Source organism: Phyllobates terribilis, unplaced genomic scaffold (assembly GCF_046119375.1).
Source record: "Phyllobates terribilis strain yellow unplaced genomic scaffold, ASM4611937v1 Scaffold_5__5_contigs__length_657084704, whole genome shotgun sequence".
NCBI classification, from domain to species: Eukaryota; Metazoa; Chordata; class Amphibia; order Anura; family Dendrobatidae; genus Phyllobates; species Phyllobates terribilis.
This window is the reverse complement of record NW_027362765.1, coordinates 39000784-39018744: the sequence shown is the minus strand read 5'-3', so window position 1 is coordinate 39018744 and position 17961 is coordinate 39000784. Positions and strand designations below refer to the sequence as shown.

General features: G+C 43.7%; 1 protein-coding gene across 2 annotated transcripts in view; it reads left to right on the top strand.

Moving 5' to 3' along the window:
* The window catches only part of LOC141270661 (gastrula zinc finger protein XlCGF66.1-like), a 268510-nt gene that overhangs the window by 213755 nt on the left and 36794 nt on the right, over window positions 1-17961 (top strand). The window contains exon 1 of one of the 2 annotated variants that reach the window (XM_073680755.1): window positions 14714-14756. The exons of the other annotated variant lie outside the window; for it this stretch is intronic. The gene's annotated coding sequence lies outside the window, so the exon portion shown is untranslated. Of the gene's footprint in view, window positions 1-14713; window positions 14757-17961 lie in introns of those variants that run through there. 2 annotated transcript variants of the gene reach the window in all.

The following is a 17961-nucleotide window of genomic DNA, read 5'->3' as shown; positions in this document are numbered from 1 at the left end:
GAAGACGAGGACCCCGAAGACGAGGACCCTGAAGACCACCCCGAAGAAGACCAAGAAGATGACCCTGAAGAAGTTGACCAAGAGGACAAAGAAGAGAAGACTAGCACCAAGATACAGAAGAACAAGAGACAGAAAACCAAGAAGCAGAAATACAAGAAGCTGCAGAACAAAAAGCGGAAGAACATTAAGCATAAGACTAAAAATCAGAGCAAAAGATAATATCTAAATTATAAGCAGAAGATGACTAAGCAGTGTATGGGGGTGAGTCCGTTCCTCCTCGTGGTGCCCCTGGAAAAGACCTGCTGCTGCAGGCCAAACTGAACGCGGACAAATCCTGTTGTAAATCTTTTGTGACGGGCAGAACGAAAGGTGTAATGTCCAACCTTTTATAGATAACAACTACAGGAATGCCTGCCACAAATAAGAATATGATGAAGAAGAAGAAGATGAAGAAGATGAAGAAGTAGAATATGAAGAATGTAAAAAAAAAGAATAATACGAAGAAGGTGAAGAAGAAGAAGATGAAGAAGGTGAAGAAGAAGTGGATGAAAAAGATGCTGAGGATGATGAAGGAGAAAGTGTGGGAGAAGTAAAAAAGAAGGTGAAGAGCATGGAAGTAGTGAAACATAAATATCTGACAAAATATAAAAATACTTAACAGTCAATATTTCCGTAACTCAGAACGTCTTAAAACAAAAATATTAATTCCTGCTATTCCATTTGATTGGGCTAAACCTCTATGCCTTTATTGTCTCCCCCACCTCCCCCAATACATTCTACATTATTCTTAGTTGTTTTCCTTCATGTAGAATTAACCTACAAGGAAAGAAAGGGTTTATTTTCATTCCGATATTTCTGTCCCATTGACTTGCATTGGTTTCCGGTATCGGAATCGGCGATATCCGATACTTTTTCGGTATCGGTCCGATCCAATCCGATCCGATATTTCCCAATATCGGAAGGTATCGCTCAACACTAGTCAGAAGGTAATTGACTAGTAAGTTCTGTAGGACCCCACCCCCATCACTGATCAGTAGATTTCTGTGTACACTGAGCATGGGCAGAAAGCTGCCAATCAGTGGTGTGGGCGGGGCTATACAGAGCACAGCATTCAGAGAGCTGCTAGATCAGCAGCAGATAAAACGGTGATTTTCTCAAAATGACAACAAGCAGCTGAAAAAGTGACACATCGCTGGAATCAGGGTATCTGCCCCTATATTGTGCTGCTCTCAGATGGGGCAGCACAATTAATATTGTGCCAAATTAATTTCCTGTGAACTATCACATGATCTATCACAGGGGATCATGTGACATGTCACGTGATAAATCAGGTGTGGGGGGGGGGGCCCGCGCCTTCTAAACTGCCCGGGGCCCTTGCTACTCTTAATCCACCCCTGGATCTAGCACACACCGTACATTGACGCACCCACTTAATGACTTCCTTCTGCCATCCAGGCCACCAAAAACTGCGACCCACAAGTCTCTTGGACTCAGAAATTCCTGGATGACCTGCCAACCGAGACTCATGACACTCAACAAACAAATCTCTCCTAAAGGTCCTAGGCACAAACAACCTCCCATGGGGAGTGTTAGATGGGGCATTCTCCTGTGCTTTAAGAATCTCATCTTCCAAAACGGAGTCCAATGCAGCAATCACAACACCTTCTTGTAAAATGCTCTCCTCCTCCTCAGCACCGACCATGGGAGAAAAGCTGTGAGACAAAGCATCAGCTTTAACATTCTTGGTACCCGGGATGTAAGTAACAGAAAAATTAAACCACGAGAAAAAAAGTGCCCACCTAGCCTGACGGGCATTCAAGCGCTTGGCAGCATCAAGATAGATCAGATTCTTATGATCAGTGAAAACCTGAATGGGAAATTCAGCACCTTCCAAGAAATGACGCCAGTGTTCAAATGCGAGTTTAGTAGCCAGCAATTCCCGATTACCAATATCGTAATTAAGTTCAGTCTCAGAAAAAAAATTTAAAAAAAAAGCACAGGGATGTACTCCATCCTTGTTTTTCTGAGACAACACCGCACCGACCCCCACCGAAGAAGCATCAACCTCAACCAAAAACGGCTTAGTCACATCAGGCTGCATAAGGATGGGAGCAGAGCTGAACCTCTCCTTTAGAAACACAAAAGCTTCAATGGCCTCAGTAGTCCACTGAACCGCATTAGCACCTTTCCTGGTGAGATCGGTCAGTGGTTTGACAATAGAAAATTTTTTAATGAATTTTCTGTAATAATTGGCGAAACCCAAAAACCTCTGTATCGATTTCAAACCAATAGGCCTAGGCCATTCCTGAACCGCCTGAACCTTCACAGGGTCCATCTCAAAGCCCTCGCTGGAGATAATGTAGCCCAAAAAACTAATTCTCTGTACAGCAAACTCACATTTCTCCAGCTTAGCAAAAAGCGAATTGTCAATTAATAACTGTAATGCCTCATGTACGCTCCGCCAATGAGACTCCAGATCAGGCGAATAAATCAAAATGTCATCCAAATACACAACCACATTTTTGCCGATCAAAGGTCTAAGGATGTCATTAATAAGATTCTGAAAAAATGCTGGAGCATTGGTAAGACCAAAAGGCATAACCAGGTTCTCAAAATGACCCACAGGAGTGTTAAAAGCAGTCTTCCATTCATCACCCTCCTTCATGCGCAACAAATTGTATGCCCCCCGGAGATCAATTTTAGAGAACCACTTGGCCCCCACTAACTGGTTAAACAAATCAGGAATCAATGGCAGTGGGTAAGGATTGCGTACAGTAATTTTATTAATCTCACGAAAATCCAGACAAGGACGTAAACCGCCGTCCTTTTTTTTAACAAAAAAAAATCCAACAGCCACAGGAGACTTGGAAAGCCTAATGTGACCGGCGGCCAAGCTTGTCTGTATGTATTCCTCCAAAGCCTTTCTCTCAGGAATAGTAAGATTAAATAAACGACTTTTAGGAAGAGTCGCTCCAGGGACAAATTCAATGGTACAATCATAGTCTCTATGGGGAGGCAATATTTGTGACTCCTCCTCAGAAAAAACTCTCCAAAAATCCTGAATAGGTACAGGTAATTCCCCTTTTTCCACCGCAGCAATACGTCCGTTACAACACTTGTCATAACACTTAGGGCTCCAGGACTTAATTTCATTGGTAGACCAATCCAGTACAGGATTGTGCAATTTTAACCAGGGTAACCCCAAAATTACTGGAGAAGGCAAATTATTTAATACCACCAAATCCAAATTTTCTTGGTGAATACCATTAATAGTGAGGGGAAATTCACAGACCTTGTGAGTAACACTCTTCAAGGGGGAGCCTTCGACAGAAACCACAGCAATAGGGGATGACAAAGGCTTGGGTTTTAATTTAAGTTTTTCCAAGAATCCCCCATCAATCACATTCAGAGTAGAACCACAATCCACAAATATCCGAAATTCAATTAATTCTTCCTGAGCAGCAGTAGTAGCAGAAAGAAATACCCCCTTAGAATTTAAACAGGCAATACGGGCGTAACTGACCTTTTTTTTTTCTTTGTTCATACGAAGCACACAGTTCTTAATAAAATGGTCAGATTTCCTGCAGTAAAAGCACAAACCTTCAGAAGATCTGCAGTCTTTTTCCTGAGAGCGGGGTGCCATCGCCCCAATCTCCATCGGCTCTCCAATGTCAGTACAGACCCTCTCAAGACTCGGAGCTGACATGGCAGAGGATTTACTTTCATTAACACTTGCACGCAGTCTCCTGTCCACCCGTATAGCTAATTGCATAGCCTCCTGCAAGTTTCCAGGTGTGGGATAAGCAATCAGCAAATCCTTAACCCTTTCACCTAGCCCCGCAAGAAACAAACTTTTCAAAGCTGAATCGTTCCACCCCACCTGGGCAGACCACCGACGGAAGTGAGAACAATATTTTTCCACATTACCTGATCCCTGCCTCAAATGTCTTAATTCGGTCTCAGCTGATGAGACACGATCAGGATCATCATACAACAAACCCAAAGCAGGAAAAAAACTATCCACTGATCTAAAGCATGGATCACTAGGTTGGAGAGAAAAGGCCCATCCCTGAGGTTCTTTGCGCAAAAGTGACATTATGAACCCTATGCGCTGTGATTCATCACCAAAGGATCTGGGTCTCAAACGAAAATACAATAAACAAGCATTTTTAAAGGAAAAAAAATCCTGTTGATCACCAAAGAATAAATCAGGCAAACGTACCTTTGGCTCCACAAAATGTGCTCCAGAACAGCTACTCACGTGTTGTTGGAGCTCGGCCACCTCCAGAGAGAGTCCCTGCAGGCGTTGAGCCAAATCCTGAACCGACACCATGATGGAAACTGGAAATCTTTCCTTAGAGATATTTTTGGGCTGGACTTACTGTTATGATCTGCTACAAGCACTAAGGAAAGAAAGGAGATCTGTCCCTACAATAGAACTAAGCTAGATCCCTACGATGTAACGGGGAACCTGATCCTGCGATCAGACCCGCTAAAGTCCTCGGCTAGTCTGTACGAAGACCTATAGATGCAAGGGAGGGATCCCTACAAGAACCAGGGACTGGGACAAAGCTGTGCACCTCCCAGCAGAAACTGCAGCAGTAAAAGACAAACACACAACAAAGAACATAAAGGTACGAAGACCAAGCTAAACTGACTGAGAAAGGAAACTAAGCACCAGGCTAACTTAAGAGTAGAAATTACAATGAAGTCCAGCAAGGCCAGGAGGGCGGAGCAGGATTAAATAGGCAAACAAGGTCATGTGACCAGCAAGATAAAAAAACCTAACAGGAGAGTTCTAACTGTTATGATCTGCTACAAGCACTAAGGAAAGACAGGAGATCTGTCCCTACAATAGAACTAAACTGGATCCCTACGATGTAACGGGGAACCTGATCCTGCGATCAGACCCGCTAAAGTCCTCGGCTAGTCTGTACGAAGACCTATAGATGCAAGGGAGGGATCCCTACAAGAACTAGGGACTGGGATAAAGTTGGACACCTCCTAGCAGAAATTGTAGCAGTAAAAGACAAACACACAACATAGAACATAGAGGTCAGAAGACCTAGCAAAACTAACAGAGAAAGGTAACAGAGTACCAAGCTAGCTCAAGAGTAGAAAATACAATGAAGTCCAGCAAGGCCAGGATGGCGGAGCCGGATTAAATAGGCAAAAATGGTCATGTGACCAGCAAACTAGAAAAAACCTAACAGGAGAGTTCTAACACTAACACCTTATACTCTCAACATCTATTCTCGAATATGGCATAGCTTTAAGGGATGGTGCTCCTCAAATAAACATGATGAAGTTGATGTCACACAGTTTTTCCATTTCTTGAGGAAGGGTATTAAAAGGTCTTAAGCCCAATATGCTGAAAGTACACTTGACGGCCATTAATGCTAATTCAGAAAGAAGTTTCTCTAACAACTCTCTAATTTCTAGATTCTTTAGAGTAATAAAAATATTGAGGCCTTTGTTCCGTTTGAACCACTCGAAGAGGCTAGTGTTAAGCCTTCTATCATATAAATCCCTATTTCTAGCAGATGTCACATCTGCAAAAGATTTGCAGAACTACACGATCTTTCCTGCAAAGAACAATATCTGAGATTCATCCCGACTAAATAGTTCTATGAACAATGCCAGGTTGCTACCAAAGCAGCCTTCCTGTGCAAATCTGAATCTAGAGATATCCCTACCTGTTTTTCCTTCAGATTTAGATCCTGTAAATGGCTTACACCTCCTGGACATTAAGAGATATCTCCTCGAGAATCTTAATAGAACTAGTATCCTTAGAAAGTCAGAAGCTCTTTTTCTACAATAGCAAGGTCCTAGTAAGGGGGAAAAAAAGCCAGCAATGCCTCTTTGGCCAGGTAGCTGAAGGAAATTACTAGGGACTGTTACCTTCTACAAGTTCTGGATCTTCCATTAGATCTTCATGCTCACTCTACGTGTTCCACGGCTACCTCTGGGTCAGAGAAATGTTATGTTCCTTTATATCAAATGTGCAGAGCAGCTACTTGGTCATCGCTGTCCACCATTGTGAAACAATGTTTTAGCTTCTGGGCATTCAGCTTTTGGTAAAAAGTGTTAATGGGGCACTAACCATTAGTCCTACCCTTTTTTAATTTGTATTGCTTTCTAATAGGGATGAGCGAGCACTAAAATGCCCGGATGCTTGTTACGCGAACCAAGCAATTCGTAATGCTCGGATGCTCATTTCGAGTAACAAGTATAATGGGAGTCAATGGAAAAAATTAGCATTTTTACGGCCGACCCTACAAGGAGGCCTTGGGGGGGCAGTGAAATGGATGGGAAAAGTGCTGTGTTATAGAAGATATCAAAAAAATCTCTGAAATCACTCATCCCCCTTCTTTTTCTTATCACACACATTTCCAGTAAGACAGGCAGCTGACACTCTTAGGTGCAGGATTGTACAATAGACAAAGAGGTGTGAACCATCTTAGTTAAACTGCATGGAGTCTTTTTGATGACTGAAAGAAGATGCCTTTTTGTGAAAAAGACAAAGAAATTTAAATTAGAAAGGAGAACTCTTTTTTTGAAAGAGTTGGACAACAAAAGAATACATGTGCTTATACATAAGCAGGGCAATGGAAGAAACCTTTTGTCCGCAGGAAATACATTGTACTTTCAAGGGAAATAATTTACATATGCACTAGTCACCTTTGTACCTGTAAGAGAAGTGTTGCACCTGCAACAGACAAATATGTCTCCTAAAGGAAATATTGAATATCGAAATTTGTATAAATCCGATATTGATGAAACATACATTTTCAGCACTGGGGCTAACAGTGGAAGACAACGCATAGTTTTTCATAACTCTAACCCCTGCAATGAGCCACCAATGCATAGTGACCAAATCACTGATAATAGCTATGCCATGTTTACTATCTAAGTAAAGATAAAATCCCGATGGAAAATATGGCGTGAATCTCAAACTTCTGCGATCATCCGGTGAGGAATTATCACATAAATTGGTATTCCATAAAATCCTGAAGGGCTGGGAACAGCCCACAACCCTGCCTAGTGAGATTATCAGGGGGAGAGTGTGTTTGGATTCAGGAGCTGATAAAAGATCAAGCCAAATTATGATCTGGGTTTCTGTAGAGAGATACATTTTCAATGTATGCATGATTCCCATCTGCTTGACATTCTTCAAGCAAAGTGCTCTCCTTTGCCATAGTCGGCCATTTGTGCCAAACTCCCTACAGACAACACTTCCCTGTTTCTACCATGATGATAACTCTCGATATCCTCCTCCTCCCTCTCTTTGTCCTTACTCATTCTCCTTCTAAGCCCATCCACGTAGGAGACGGGACTAAGCATGTGCAGATACCAACTCCTGTTCATCCTCAGCCTCCACCTCCTCATTGCTACCCAATCCGTGCTGTGCAGATGAGATGAGGCTGGGCTAGGTAGTATCTCCCTGTCTCATGTCTTCCTCCCTCTCCACCTGGTCTGCATGCACTGCTTTATGTCTAATTGTCAGCATTTGTTTAAGTAGGTACAGAAGCAGGATCGTTGTGATGATTATGGCGTCATTGCCGCTTACCATCTTTGTGGAGTCCTCAAAGTCTTGGAGAACCACACAAATTTTAGACATCCATGTCCACTCTTCAGTTGTTATGTGCGGATGCTGACCAAAATACTGACGGGCATGTTGGAGCAGGTATTCTACAACTGGCCTCTGCTGCTCACAAAGTCTTGCCAGCATGTGCAGTGTGGAGTTCCAGTGCGTGGCTACGTCGCACACCAGTCGGTGAGCTGGCACTTGCATGAGCTGCTGCAGCACTGCAAGAGCAGCTTCAGGTATAGCTGACTTGCGGAAATGTGTGCTGACGTGGCGTATCTTGACCAGAATCTCTGGCAAATATGAGTATGTTTTCAGAAACCACTGAACTACCAAGTTGTGCTAAGCATGGTACGTGTGTGAGCTTGCCAAGCTTCATAGCTGTCACCAGGTTACAGCCATTATCACACACGACCATGCCTGGTTCGAGGTTCAGCGGCAAAAACCACAGCTGTCTGGTCTGTTATTCCTTTCAATAACTCTTCCGCGGTGTGCGGTTTGTCTCCTAGACAAATTAGCTTCAGCAGAACCTGTTGCCGCTTTGCTGAGGCAGTGCTGCAGAGCTTCCAGTTTCTGGCTGATGTGGATGACATGCTCTGAGATAACACATCAGAAATGGAGGATGAGGAGTAGCAAGAGGGGGTGCAGGAACTGGTGTGGGAGGTGCAGGAAACCCTGATAGAAGTAAGGCCAGCAATACTCAGGGTCGATAGCACATGTGCTGTGCCAGGGTGGGACTCGGCTGCAGCCTCCACAATGTTTACCCAGTGTGCCATTAGGGAAATGTAGCGTCCCTGGCCACAAGCGATTCTCCACATGTCGGTCGTTAAGTGGACAATCCCAGTAAGTGCATTGGTAATGGCATAGGTTATGTTCTTGGACAAAAACTGGTACAAGGCAGGGACGCCACACCGGCAGACCACATAGAATATACATCACCTGCTGGTTAAATGGGGGGAGTGCAAGGTCAGACAGGAGGCAGTTCCCACCTCCTATAGTAATATGTCAAAAAAACTGACCAGCACATCCCAAATGTGAACATTTAACCAGCGGGTGATGTATATTCTATTCTACCAGCCCATTTAAATTGTAGGTGTTTTAGCCCAGAAGTGACATGTTCTGTCCAGAGTTATAGGCTTGTAGCCCAAGAGAGGCATGTAGGCAGAGTAGTACCCATCAGATGGGAGGTCACCTTGCAGCGGTTGATGGGCACACATGAATTGGCCAATTTATGCGCTAAGAACCTCCATTTTTTGTAAGTAAAGCTTATTGAGTAATAACACAGTTTAAATTAAATGGTTTTATTGTCTTTATGTATCTTGGCCATAATGGAGTGCTGCTGCGCTTTCTTTTTATATATCTTATGCAGTTTCTGCAGCTTGCACCTGTTCACATTTGGGATGTGCTGGTCAGTTTTTTTGACATATATATATAGTGACACACGAGTGCAGATATCTAATACATATATATCAAGGTTTTCATAATATATTAAAGTGAGGGTATATATGACTAAATGATATCCAATATAACAGATATATGCAAAACAAGATTCATAACATATAACAGAATATAAGTATAGATATTTAGTATACATCAGAGTTTCATATAATGTTTTTTAGTAGATATTAGAATCTTATCTTAAACAGTCCCCCCTAAAAACATTTTTTAAACCCTTCATTAGATTCCCTCTCTGCTTAGCACTTGTAGAAATACATAGCAAAAATTTCACACAAAAGAATCTAGAGGTTACATTTAATAATATAAATTCTAGATATATAACTAAATGAATACTGCTTTCACAGCTCCCTTCTCCTTTGGCAGTGGGTGAACGCTCCAGCCGAAGTGCAAACACACAGTCCTGCCCACCTACTTCTCCGCCCCTAGTGGGAGGAGCCAGCCGAGGCCGGATTCCCCAGACAAGCCTGTCCGCTACACTGCCGGACGGACACGAACACACAAACAACGACAAACAAGGGAACTATACAGCTGCCACAATCAAGTGTTAAGGCCCCATTCACACATAACGAGATCGCCAGCGAAATCGCTACTGCGTGACGGGGCCTTTAGACTTATTACTTAAGACTGACTGTTTAATCTGGATTGTTGTCAAAGATTCTTCTGTCCAGTTATTAGTTTCCTCATCAGTCATTACCATTATAGGATCCACAGTTTTTTTGTATTAATTTCCGTATACAAGGAACAACACAACATGCCATCATCGCTAATATAATCATTATTACAAGAATCACCATCCCCACCTGAACTAACCATTTCTGCCAGCCACTCATCCATGAGAAATACTGGTCCCATGGATCCTTGATCCCTGAATTTTCTTTAAGTTCATCTGATAAATTAGTAAGTTTCTTTAGAGCAATTGTTACTTTGCCTGTAGGACCAACATTATCTGGAATATAGGTACAACAAGAGTCCCCGAACATCTTACATACGCCCCCTTTTTTTCTGAGTAATTGCTACCTGAGACTCGGGATTCTGAGAGCTCACAAAAACAATGCAGAAAAGGATATACAGTCTCATGGCTGTGCTGCTACTGGGGTCTTCTTGCAATGTGAAGCGTGGATCCAATTGGCCTTCCCTTCGACTTTGACTGATGTAGGTGTCACCAAGATCACTTGGAATGGGCCGTCGTATCTGGGATCCAGGCAGGACTTCCGGACGTGCTTCTTAACGACCACCCAGTCTCCAGGTTTGATTGAGTGAGTATGCTCGTCACTGTCAAGATCTGGGATAGAAGACAAGACTGCAGCGTGTGTTATTGCAAGTTCTTTGGACAATTGTATTACATAGTTAACAAGGGTATCACTACCTGCAACCATCTCTTGGGGGAAATACCCTTCCAACCTTGGGGCTCCTCCAAACAAAATCTCATAGGGAGTCAGTTTGTGTTGGCCTGTTGGGGTGTTTCTGATTGAGTACAGGGCAATGGGAAGACCGTCTGGCCAGGGAATTTGTGTCTCCTGATTAAACTTCAACAATTTGGACTTTAAAGTACCATTGTAGTCTCTAAACCTTCCCACTACTTTTGGGATTGTAAGGCGTATGAAGATCTAAGCTAGTTCCTACCATACTCCACAGATCCCTGTAGAGTTGGGCCGTGAATGCTGGTCCCTGGTCACTTTCTACTACTTCTGGTACCCCAAATCTACACACAACCTCTGTCATCAGTTTCTTAGCTGTGGTGCGGGCTATCATGTTAGTGACTGGGTAGGCCTCAGGCCAGCCTGAAAATATATCCACTATCACCAGAACATATTCATATTTCCCTACTTTGGGCATCTGAATATGGTCAACTTGGATTCTCTGAAATGGGTATAGTGGTTTTGCCTGATGTTTTAGTGGAGTCTTCTCTGTTTTTCCTGGACTGCAAGTTGCACAGATCAAGCAGGCCTTTGTGTATCGCCGAATGGGTGTTGATATTCCAGGTGCCAAGTATAATTTGTTTATCTTTTGGAATATCTGATCTTTTCCCAGGTGTGTGGCTCCATGAGCCCATGAGATTGCCGCTGGATATAGTGTTTGTGGAAGGCATACTCTTGGACCTAACATCCATAGGCCATACTTGTCCTGCTTGGCTCCTGACTTTTTCCACTCTTCTTTTTCTTCTGCTCCAGCTTCTGCCTGATGTTTGTATAGTAAGGTCCATGGTGGTGTTATATGTTCACTCTCATTCTGGTCTTGGATTTGTCTCTGACTTCTTGTCATAACCATTGTTTGGGCTGGGATTTGTTGTTCCTACCATGCCACTTCTGCTGTCTCTTTCCCTGGACACCACTGAAGGGCTGCGTCCTTGGCTGCTTCATCTGCATAATGATTACCCAGGGCTTCTTCTGTATCCAAGCGTCTGTGTGCTCGGACTTTGATTACAGCTACTTCTTCTGGCAACTTCAATGCCTCCAAAAGGTCTTTTACAAGACCTGCGTGTTTGATGGGTGTCCCGGTGGCTGTAAGAAATCCTCTGTTCTTCCACAGATAACAGAAATCATGTGCCACACCAAAAGCATAGTTCGAATCCGTATAGATATTAATCTTCTTGCCCTCCCCTGCCTTGCAAGCCTCTGTGAGTGCAACTAGCTCCGCCTCCTGAGCTGACATGGACGGGGGCAATGGGCCTACTAAGACAGGCTGGTCCATCGTGACTACTGCGTAGCCCGTGTGGAATCTTCCTGCTTTATCAGCAAACCTAGAGCCATCCGTCCACATCTGGAGGTCTGGATTGGGGAGGGGCTCTTCTTGGATCTTCAAATTATGTTGTGCTTCTGACATCATCTGTTCAATGCAATCATGCTCAAGGAGATCTTCTATGTTCGGGCCGTCTGGGTCAAAATCATGTGGCCTGAGATTAACGGGAGGAGAATTGTCCACATCATCTCCTCTGGAAAGAGGCAGCAGAGTGGCAGGGTTGAGTACTGTACATCTGTGGAGAGTGATGTTCTCAGGAAGCAAAAGGGAACACTCAAGATGGACATGTCTTTGCGCTGATAAGAATCTTGGCTGTGTCTGATCAAGGATAGCCTTGAGGTCGTGAGGAGCCATAACACGGGTTTCATGTCCGAGAATCACATCAGCCGTCTTGTCAAGAAGCAAGTGTGCAGCCTGAACAGCTCTGAGACATGAAGGGGCGGCTCTGGCAACAAGATCAAGCCTTGCTGAGTAGTAGGCAATGGGTCTCATGCTGCCTCCATGTTTCTGGGCGAGAACTCCAGAGGCATGTCCCTTGACTTTGTGTACAAACAGGTAGAAGGGCTTGGTATAAACAGGTATGCCCAAGGCTGGGGCAGATACGATGGCTTCTTTTAGCTTCTCAAAGGTGTCATACATCTGGCTGGATATGTTATGACCTTAGGCGATAAGATTACCTTCTCTTAGGGCATCATAGAGAGGTTGCATGAGTCTTGAAGCATTGGGGATCCATTGTCTACAGTAGGTGACGAGGCCTAAGAAGGCTTGGAGTTGTTTATACCCTTTAGGGAAAGGTATATCCACAATGGCTTGGTTTCTTTCATCTGTTAAATGTCGGAGGCCCTGAGATAGACAATGGCCTAAAAAGACAACCTTCTGGTGGCACCATTGAACCTTGTCCTTGGAGACTTTACAGTTGTGTGCAGCAAGATGTAGAAGGAGATCAAGAGATAGACTCTCACAATCCTCGAAGGTTGGGGCGCAGAGAAGAAGGTCATCAACATCCTGTGGGTTGTCTTAATCTCGGGAGTGGGATACAAAGATTTCTGGGCGTTCTACAATCATTCCTCATGTGGCCAATCTTGCCACATCTATAGCAGGGGCCAGTAAAAGATCTTTGTTGCCTTCCTTGATAAGAATGTTGTGGTGGGTAATAAACAACTGGAGTCTGCTGCTGGGAGTATTGCTGTCCCTGTGGCCGGCCATAGGGAACTTGGCACGGGTCTGCTGAGATATTGGGCATCATGGGATAATCTTCTTCATCTGTAGTTAACATGGCAGTGACTGCTTTCTTCTGCTTTGAAGTAATCTTTTGGAATCCTTTAGCTATAAGCACTGCAGTTTTCATATCTAGAGTCTCGATTTCTGGCCTAGCGGTAGTGATCAGTTTCTTAAGGTCATCTCTAAGACCACGAACAAAGGAAGAACCTAAAATACCCTGCTGAACTTTAATTTGTTTACTGAAGCCCATGTCTTGGAACATTTGAGTCATTCTCGCTGCATACCTTTCCACTGATTCTTTCTCCTCTTGTGTAATATCTGTTAAATTGGTCGACTGGTCGCTTAATTTCTCCTGGGCCCCTGTTTTAAGTTGCTGGCAGAAATCCTGTCCCGATTCCCATGTAGTAGCAGAGACTAACCGGACATCATCCAGAGATCTTTCTATTACAGGCCAATATGCATCTCCTGCTTTAATAGACACAAGAGAGGACAAATCTTGCCACATAGCTGAGTATGTCTTCTGAATAGCCAAAACTGCATGGTGGAAAGGCAAGGGTTGTTTCTCTGAGTCTGGCAATTGGTTGCAGAGTGTCATGGCCTGAGTCGGTGTGAATTTTACATACATGATAGGTTCTAGTTTGCCAAGAGCAAATGGTGGCGTGATAGGCTTAGGGGTTAAATTAGATGGTGGTCTAGGTAGGCCTGGCAGCAACTTTTCTTCATCCCCATCATTTTTAATTGGTACTGGTGTGATGGGAGTCACATTTGTTTGACAAGCATCTTTCATTGCCCTTGCAGTGTCAGTCTGTTCACTGACTAGGCGTATCTCGGTTAGATGGCAAGAAGGCTTAGAGGCCTCTTCTATCACTGTCTGTACTAGTTCCCTTGCACATGCTCTGACTGGGTATCCAAAGATACCGGAGCTAATTAAAGGAAGTGCTATAGTCTTAATGCCAGCAGTCTTGTTTGCAATGTCTAATGCTGCGTGTACAGTCTGGCGCAAGATCCGTGCACTATTATCTGGATAGGAAGGGTCATAGATGGGCCCCACTGCATGAATAATAGTGTTACAGGGTAAATCGCCTGATTCTATAACTGTGACCATTCCTGGCTGGAAAGGACCATGTCGTCGTACAATATTATCACTTTCCCTTTGAATACTGTCTCCCCCTGCCATAACAATATCTCTAGCCAAGCCACCCCTGTGCTGCAGGTGGCTATTGGTAGCATTCACTATAGCATCCACCCGCTGAGTGACCATGTTCCCTACACCCACAGAGATTAGTACCCCAGCCCCTGTCTGTCCCTGGGTAATCATTTTCTCAAAAATAGGATCCCAGTCCTCTGGGGGGCCTGACACAAAGCTACCATTATCCACATGTTGATATGATGGGGCAACAGATGGAGCCCCTTCACCTGACTGAGGGACAGGTGATGTAAGGGCTGGGAACATTGGTGTCGGAGGTGGGGGAGATGCTGAGGTAGATTGCTGAGGTGGAGTGTAGTATTGTCCTTGCATAGTCACAACTGGATATATAGAAACTGGTGGAGGAACTAATTGGGCATTAGGCTTTGGAATATCTGTAGTCTCATTGTTATCAGGCCTTCCGGGTGGCGTAAGATGGCCACCACAGGAAGTACCTGTGGGTGGGACTTCCTTTGAGTCATGCATTCCAAAGGTGGGAGGGCACCTGGGTGACGTGTCTGTCCAAGAGCAGTCAAGAGAAGGAGTAGGAGCTGTGGCTACAAAGTGAGTGGGGAGGGGGGATGGTCTATGAACTCCACAATGTAAACCATTGTCCCGAGGGTCTAAAGTTTGCACATCACTCCTAGAACATGTCCACCCCCTGAGGCCATTATAAGGCGGTGGCTCAACAGTTTTCTTTTACCAATTCTTTATTTTTATTTTAGAATCAAAGAAGAGAGACTATGTAACACAGAGACACATATTTGATCCACTAATAGAGAAAACATAATTACTACGTTACACAGTTATGACACAGTAAATACAGAATTTAACAATTTTCTCTTAACAAACTGAGAAATAATGCAAATCAAAACAAGTCAAAAAACAAACCCAATTACAGGAGAGTATCAGTGCTGTTTTAACGCATCCTTAAAATTTAGCCAATTCTTGAGGTATACCGATGTTGAGTATACAAAAGGAGGAACTGACAAACCCATTCCCATCAAGATACAACTCTATAGGGCAACGTGCCCCCGAGTCTCCTTACAAAATTTGGCAATATATATGGAAAGTTAATATTGTTACCTACAGCACCCAATAGTGGTTGGCTATTCAGTCGAACACTGTGGCGTCCCCCAGACACTCAGGAATCAAGAGGCGATGTCACCCCGTATATTGTGTCCACGGTGCCCACGTCTTCATGAACTTATCGTGGGTCAAAGAGTCCCAACTTGTCAACTCTTCTAGCCTGAATAGGTCTCTCATTTTGCATTTCCATTCTTCTAGCGTCGGTGGGGTTTGCTGTTTTCATTTAAGGGCTATTAGCTGCTTTGCCGCTCCTAACATCAGAGGGGCCAATTCATGCTTTTTTGGGTGGAAGTTATCTGTGGGAAGGGACAAGAGCACCTCTACAGCCATCAAATCTGACTCAAGTATTTTGAGAGAGCGCATAACCCCTATAACCCCAGACCAAAATTGTCGGAGGGCCGGGCAAAACCAGAAGATATGGGACAAAGTGCCTCGCGCTCCCTCACACCTCCAGCATTGAGGGGAGTTAATTAGCCCCAAATGGTAAAGTTTATCCGGCGTATAGTACCAGCGCGAGAGCAATTTGTATGCCATTTCCTGGGATACCACACAACGTGAAAAACCATGTGAGTTACATAGTTACATAGTTTATAAGGCCGAAAAAAGACAAGCGTCCATCCAGTTCAGCCTATTTCTTGTGCACTGCAGCTATTCCGCAGCGTTGATCCAGGGGAAGGCAAAAAAATACCCATGCGGTATAGGCCAATTTACATAATTGAGGACAAATTCACTTCCCGACACCAATCTGGCAGTCAGATTAAATCCCTGAATTAATTAACTATCACTAAGCATAAGATGTAATTTTATTGTTCTCAAGAAAGGCGTCCAGGCCTCTCTTGAACTCATTAAGTGAGTTGGACATCACCACTTCCTCTCCCAGAGAGTTCCAGAGTCTCATGGCTCTGACCGTAAAGAATCCCCTTCTATGCTGGTGCAGGAACCTCCTTTCCTCCAGACGCATAGTGTGCCCCCTCGTCTTTGTCACCATCCTTGGTATAAACAGGTCATGGGAGAGATCTCTGTACTGCCCCCTGATGTATTTATACATGTTTATGAGGTCTCCCCTAAGCCTTCTCTTTTCCAACGTAAATAGGCCTAATTTTGACAACCTCTCTGGGTATTCTAGTCCCTCCATTCCCTTTATTACCTTAGTCGCCCTCCTTTGTACCCTCTCTAGCTCCAATATGTCTTTCCTGAGCACCGGAGCCCAGAACTGTGCACAATATTCTAAGTGCGGCCTTACCAGCGCTTTATACAGAGGAAGAACAATGTTCTCATCATATGCCCCTATTCCTCTTCTGATGCATGCCATGACTCTATTTGCCTTCGCAGCTGCTGCCTGACACTGGGCACTCCAATTTAATTTGCTATTAATCAAGACGCCCAGGTCCTTCTCCATGTCAGATTTCCCCAACGGTTTCCCATTTAATATGTATGGGTGACTGCTGTTTTTCTTTCCCATGTGCATGACCTTACATTTATCGGCATTGAACCCCATTTGCCATTTTTTGGCCAAACTCCCCAATTTATCTAAATTCTCCTGTAGCTGTGCCCTATCCTCATCTGTATTAACTACTTTACAAAGTTTAGTATCATCTGCAAATATTGCTATTTTACTATGCAACCCTTCCACTAGATCATTAATAAATATATTAAATATTGAGGCAGATCTTTTGTTTATCCTGTGAAGAAAGATGGATATTCAGTTCAGTCTCCCAGGAGTGGAAGAATAACGGTAAGGCATTGTCTGCCATATTCGTGAGATTAGAGTAAAGTTTAGATACAATTTTCGAAACAGGATGGTTAACTTTTGTTAGAATTTCTAGCCAGAGCCATTTAGAGCGGGGTTGAGGTAGCTTTTTGGTCAAATTCATATAATGGGCAATATGTAGATGTTGTAAATAATTGAGGGGGCGTTTCCCAGCTGCCAATGGCCAACCGTTAACACAAGGAATTTTCCCCTGTAGCAAATGTGAAATGGGTTTTTGTGGTAGAGATGACCACAGTTCGTAGGGGTCTGTAAAATCCGGAGAGAAGAGGTAGGGAATAAGTCCTATTGGAATTTTGTCTATAAAATTACAAGTTGAAGCTCGGATTGGAATCAGTGTACGTCTGATTTGTAGAGTGGCTAGGAGAATATCCCCCAATCCCTCTCTTGGAAGGGGGAAATCTGTCCATAAATATTTCGATGCATGTTTTCTCAAGATTTGTATTTCAATGTGTGAATCATGACCCTTCTCCGCCCATCTTATTAATTTTAGCCAATTTGCTAGGAGGATGGCTTGATGATAGAAGGCTAGGTTAGGTAAACCCGCCCCTCCCCCGCGTTTAGAGCGTATTAAGAGTTTCAAAGGTAGTCTGGCTTTTTTGTATTTCCAAACAAATTTGGCTATTAATTGGTTGAGAGAGCGTATGAAGGAAACGGGGAGTTGGATTGGGATCATGTTCATCACATAGAAAATCTTGGGGAAAACATACAGTGCTGGCCAAAAGAATTGGCACCCCTGCAATTCTGTCAGATAATACTCAGTTTCTTCCTGAAAATGATTGCAATCACAAATTCTTTGGTATTATTCTCTTCATTTAATTTGTCTTCAATGAAAAAAACGCAAAAAGAATTGTCCTAAAGCCAAATTGGATATAATTCCACACCAAACCTAAAAAAGGGGGTGGACAAAAG